The sequence below is a fragment of the Nyctereutes procyonoides genome, unplaced genomic scaffold, assembly GCF_905146905.1.
Source record: "Nyctereutes procyonoides isolate TBG_1078 unplaced genomic scaffold, NYPRO_anot_genome, whole genome shotgun sequence".
NCBI lineage: Eukaryota > Metazoa > Chordata > Mammalia > Carnivora > Canidae > Nyctereutes > Nyctereutes procyonoides.
This window is the reverse complement of record NW_026575044.1, coordinates 44953810-44959809: the sequence shown is the minus strand read 5'-3', so window position 1 is coordinate 44959809 and position 6000 is coordinate 44953810. Positions and strand designations below refer to the sequence as shown.

Genomic DNA, 6000 nt, shown 5'->3' with positions numbered 1-6000 from the left:
CTGGAATAATTTCTTTCACCTGTCCATCAGAGCGTGAGCCCCCCCCCCCCATTTCAGCCGAAAGCCTGATCAATAATGAAGGACTTACTTCCTGATACACCGGGAAGCTTGGGAGACCACCTGTAACTTGGGATCTTTATGGTGGGAAGGGGGGGCTGCCGAAGGACAGGAAAGCGCGCCCTTCAACCTTTAACTCAGGTGTTCCCCATTAGTATTTCTTGGGCACCCACCCTGTGCAAGACGCCAATGTGAAATGGCTTCTTTCAAAAAGATTTAAAAAACAAAAAAAAAAACAAAAAAAAAAAAAAAGCAAGGACACACTGCAGTCCCTGAGCGCGTACATTATGCACCTGAGGGCCAGGGGCCCCCTCCCCCCGTTGCAGGGGGTGTCGGGAGGCCTGAGGACGGGGATCGGAAAGCCCGGGCTGTCACCCCGAGTGGAGACCGCAGGCTGACGCTCTCGGCCGCCGTCTCCAGGCGGTGTCCCCAAGCCTGACCCCGCGCCAGGACGGAGACGCCGGTCACAACCCAAGTGTCCCGAAGTGCCGCGGCCCCCCGCCCCCCACCCCCCCCACCCCCCCCCCCGCGGCCGCAGGACGGGCTCGGCTGCCTCTGCGCCGGCTCGGGGCGTGGGCCCCGCCGCAGCTCCGCGGAGCCTCCGAGCCGCCTGCGGGGGGGCGGGGGGCGGGGGGCGGGGAGCGGCGGCGAGCAGCCCGCGTCGGCGAGCAGCCCGCGGCGCCGGCTCCCTCCCCACGCCCGAGCCTCCTGCGCAGCGCCCGAGGACGCCGGCCCAGCCCCGGCCCCACGCCGCGGCGCGCGGGCTGCCCGCCCGGCCGAGGTAACTTTCCGGGCAGCCGGGGCGGGGGGATCCGAGGGGGGCCCCAGGGGGTCTCCGGGGGGCGAGGCGCGGGCGGTGCGCGGCTGACGCGTGGCCCCGGCGCCGCCCGAGCCCGAGCCCGAGCCCGGAGCCCGCCGCCCGCCGCCCTCCCGCACGCCCGCCGGGACCCCCGCGGGCCCGCACCGCGCCGCGCCGCGCCGGGGACGAGTCCGCCCGGGGACGAGTCCGCCCGCCGCGCTGCCGCATCGGCGGGGCCGGCGCGCGGAGGCTGAGCGCCGGCCTCCGGCCTGGGGGCCTCCCCCGGCGCCGTCCCCGCCTGCCTTCCCTGCCAATTCGCCCCAATCAATCCCCCGTTCGGGGCGCCATGTTTTAAGTTGCCCCGGGGCCGGGGGCGAGGGCGAGGCGGGCTGCGCGGGGGCGGGCGGGGGACCGGGGCGACACCGCGGCGCCGCCCGGGGCGGGGGGCGGGGGGGGCGGGCGCGCCGCGGGGCGCCCCCGGGGGCTCGGCACAAAGCATCCCAGCCCGGGCGCGGGCCGGCCGCTTTATGTAACTTGTCTCCTTCCCGGGACGGCGGCGGGGGCTGCAGCCCGGCGGCGCGGGGGGGGGGACGAGGAGGGGGACGAGCGGGGGAGGAGGGGGAGGGCGCGTCCCGCAGCCGGCGCTCGCGGCCCGGCACCTGCGGCGCCCCTGGGCCCCCCCTGCGACCCCGCGGCCGCGGCGCTGCTCACCTGGCGCCGCCTCGGGAGGGGGCGGGGGCCGGGGCCGGGGCTGCGGCGGCGGGGCTCGTCCTCGGCCCCCCCCGCGTCTCGCCCCGCTTCTTCCCCGCCCCCGCCCGCCCCCGCCAAGTTCGCGGCTTCTGCAATGCGGTGGGTGTGGTTACCTCGTAAATCGTAACGGGTCCCGCGCCGTGGGAGCAGCCTTGCCTTTGGGGTTTTCGATCCACGGACCCAAAGTTTTCTAGGGTTTTCCCCTCCAGCTGCAGGCAGGGTTAAAGCTGGAAAGAGATTGCCGGAGCACACACAGAATGATACAGAAAACATGTGGCCTTAATTAGGTGTGGAGGCTGGGCTGGGCTGGGCTGGGCTGGGCAATCCTGGGCAATCCTGGCCGGGCCGGCAGTCCTGCCCGTGCAGTGCTTCCACTACGCGGTCAAGGTGCCGTTGCCGTGTTTTCACATTAGCCTCGCAGCCCTGCGCAACTGCTTCCGCAGAGATCCTGCTCGACCCTTTTGGGGGCCCTTTCTGGGCTCCCTGAGGCGCCCAGGTGTACCGGAGTTTCGCTGGGCGGCACGAACGTCCCTAGTAGAAGAGTCCTCACTCTGAGTGCTACACACATTCTTTTTTGGGTTTTACTCTGATGCTAAAGCCTCAAGGAATCCGAAATTATAAAATTCGACTTCTGTCTGGGAGCCCTGAACCCAGCACCAAAGACTGCAAATTAAGCAGAGAAGCCCCATTAAGAAAGGGGAACAACACATCAAGCCTGAGTAAACTCTGGGGAGTGGGAGGTGATTTAGATCTGGGCCCTGCAGGGTTTTTTGAAAACGCATCTTAATTTTGGTTTCAAACTTTTCGAACTTTAGTTCGGGTAACCCAAGTTGTGAGAGGAAAGGAATTCTAGGTTGAGAAACAGGGACTTTAACTTGTTAATTTCTCGAGGCACCGATGAAAAGAAAAATCTCTGAATACTGCCTGATTTGCATTATAATTTCCTGGTGATTTAGACAAGCAAAATATATCAGATGCGCAAGGTACTGAATAAAAGTGCATCTAGTGAATCCACTTCAGGCAAAAAAAATTTTTTTTTTTTTTTTTTTTTGCAAAAAGAACATGTTTTGTGAGTGATTTATCAGTAATGAAGAGGGTAGCTACATTATTTAATTCATAAACCCCTTTTAGGTGAAGGATTGAGAAGATACAGGTCAAAGGTCAGGGTCTGCAAAATATTTACATTGAATTTTCAAGTCATTTCTTTTGCATGAAAGTGATTTTTGGTTAAAGGCAGTTTTGTCAGCTTTTGTACTGGGCGTGGACTTTGGCCAACTTTGAATTGTGTTGAAATAGGAGACCAGGGATTTTTTTTTTTTTTTTTTTTTGATCAGAAGCTATTTTACATATACGTTAGTTTTTTAAGAAACTGGTCAGATGCATTAAGGGGCTGCCCAGATGGAAGACAGGCAACCCTTCATGCATTGGGAAATGTGATAGCGTCATCCTCTGGGGAATCTTTTTTTTTTTTTTTTTTTTTTTTTTTTTTTTTTTAATTTTTATTTATTTATGATAGGCACACAGTGAGAGAGAGAGAGGCAGAGACACAGGCAGAGGGAGAAGCAGGCTCCATGCACCGGGAGCCTGACGTGGGATTCGATCCCGGGTCTCCAGGATCGCGCCCTGGGCCAAAGGCAGGCGCCAAACCGCTGCGCCACCCAGGGATCCCCCTCTGGGGAATCTTTTTTGGATTCACTCTATGTTAGATTAAACATGGCAGGAACTTTTAGTCCAGGGTAGAGTCTTACATACTATAATATACATATTCATCTTTTAAGTCAGTGCGTTAAAAAAAAAAAAAAGTCTTAAAATTCACAAATATGATTCACGTCCTCTCCGGTGAAGTAGAACTTAAGGAGAAAGCTGAAAAATATCCATTTCTCTGCTGTGAGAATTTGGCTGTAATGAAGAGAGAGATTTCTTATTTACTTGACTGCCCTGGCCATATTTGGTTCCCATATTGTCTTCCAAATATCCAGCCGCAGTCCCCCCCCCCCCCCCCCCCCCGCCACCCCCACCTGAGTGTCAGCTTTATTATGGGATATAGACTTACTATTGAAAACCATGAATCAAATTAATCTTTAGCACCACTTCTTCATTAAGAGAGATCTTTAGCGATGCAATTGCTGCATCTATTTCTTCCCAAAGGCTTGCTCACAGCTAATTTGTTGGGAATCCGTCAGACACTCTTGGAGGGTTCTGTTGTCATTTGATTTGCCTTGACAGCTAAGAATTATGTGCTCAGAAGCAAGGACCAGTGGACTGGACCAGTGAAGTCATTGCCCTGCCTGGTGTTGTGACATCACTATGGTTCAGAGGAAACAAGGGTGGGGCAGGCAAAACCAGCCGGTCTGAAGCATCTTGCTGCCTTTAACTTTGCCTGATAAATGAATGAGACTCTCCTTTCTCAAGTTGAACGGCACCATAAGGTATTGTTTGGAGAATGGGAAGGTGGAGGTGAATTCAAGGCTGCGTAGGAAAATGTGTTTCATAGATCATAGGTTTTTTGTGAAATGGTAGAAATCATTGAATTTTCCTTTTATTGGGGAAAATACTGTATCTTTAAAAAGGACCGTTTTAAAAATCATCCAGAGCACAAGAATAATGAGTCTATATTTTTACTTATGCACAGAGCCAGTATGTTTTTTTTAACTATTCTTTGTTCTAAAATAGCATTCTTGCTACTAGATAATTAGTATTGTCTTTTAAAAGTATGTGTTGTCTGTAAAAATAGTGCATTTTCTGGATAGGCAGTATTCTTTCTGATTTATTTTTGAGTGATGTGATTGCAATTTGGCAATTGGCAACGATGAAAAAAGCTAGAGATCTCACAAGTTTACAAGATATCTTCAGTGATTTGGAGTAATTGATTACCATTTAAATTTTTGTTTAACAAATTATTTTGTGATTTAACATTTTAACCCTAACTTAGATTTCTACTGCAGAGATGATCATAGACATGTTTCACCCAAATTAGTACTGAACAAATTACAAAAGGAAGTCTGAACTTCTGAAATGGTAAAGTACATTTCATGTTTTGATTTCTGCATATAATGTGATATGAGCATGAAAAAGTAAAGACCCATAGAATAGCTGCAGATCTTCATTGTCTTTTGTATACCTCCTTGGTTAAGATGACTGTCAGTTTTTTCATGTGAGTATATTATGCATGTAGAGGCACTGGGCAGTTCTTAACTGTGTAGTAATTCCAGAACAATTTCCAAAGCAAGGGGGAAAAATGGGAAGAATGACACAAGTAGAGAAGTTGAAATTAGATACCAGCATTGCAGATCACTTGGTGGAAATGTCTTCAGGATTACATTTTTAGACCTTGCGGTGATTGGTTAAATTGCACGCTTTAGAATTATAAGCTTCCATTAGCACCAAACCTCTAATTCTTTTGTAATTTGCAGTATAGAGAAAAAGCTGACAACTTAATTTTTAGATGGGTGACGTTTTGATACATTGTTCTTATAGCCCTTCCTTACAAACTTAGAAGGAAAAAAAAAAAGCAGAAAGATCTGTACTGGACCTAGGAAACAAAATGTAGTATTTAACCTGCTTCAAATGTTCAGTTTTCTCTCCAATTTTACTGAGTGAGTGCATGAAGTGAGTAGGAACTTATTTTTCTTGGAGTTTCAACCCCAAACGAAGTACAGGTCTAAACACTTATAGCATTGAGTAAATATTTATGGACTTGAATGAAAAATGAGGCCATTTGTGACTTATGCTTCACTACCAAAAATTTGAAAAGGCTTCAGAAGCACTGCTGCTGCTTCATTTAAAAATGAGAATTACGGGATCCCTGGGTGGCGCAGTGGTTTGGCGCCTGCCTTTGGCCCAGGGCGCGATCCTGGAGACCCGGGATCGAATCCCACGTCAGGCTCCCGGTGCATGGAGCCTGCTTCTCCCTCTGCCTGTGTCTCTGCCTCTCTCTCTCTCTCTATGACTATCGTAAATAAATTAAAAAAAAATAAAAATAAAATAAAAATGAGAATTACTGGACCCATGTCTGCAGTCATTATTTTTCATGATGTGATCCTCTTCATAACAAGCTTGCTGTTCTGCCCATAGCATGAAGGAGGTAGGTAGGTTCTGGAGGTTTTGCCGAATCAGAGAAGAGAATACTGCAGGTACCTAGAGAAACAAGAATGGCTCCTTTAAGGGAAGATCGGCAGGTGGCCTGCTTCCTTTCCTGCAGCTCTAATTGGTGTCCTGGAGGCCATCAGGAGAGAGGGAATTCTCTGAAGACTGCAGAGAGGGATGGGACTGGTGTGTGACCAGAGCTGAAAATGTAGTTTAGGGCTGGGCGATGATATTGATCCTGACATTGGACTCAAAAGAGAAAAATTACTTTCTGTTGTGGATCTCTCCTCCCTGGTCATTTTTGTACC

General features: G+C 51.1%; 1 protein-coding gene across 18 annotated transcripts in view; it reads left to right on the top strand.

Moving 5' to 3' along the window:
* The first annotated feature begins 713 nt into the window (after nucleotides 1-713).
* Nucleotides 714-6000, top strand: part of EPB41L3 (erythrocyte membrane protein band 4.1 like 3) — a 141477-nt gene continuing 136190 nt past the window's right edge. For all 18 annotated transcript variants that reach the window (XM_055324026.1, XM_055324021.1, XM_055324016.1 and 15 more), the window contains exon 1: nucleotides 714-838. The gene's annotated coding sequence lies outside the window, so the exon portion shown is untranslated. The remainder of the gene's footprint in view (nucleotides 839-6000) is intronic.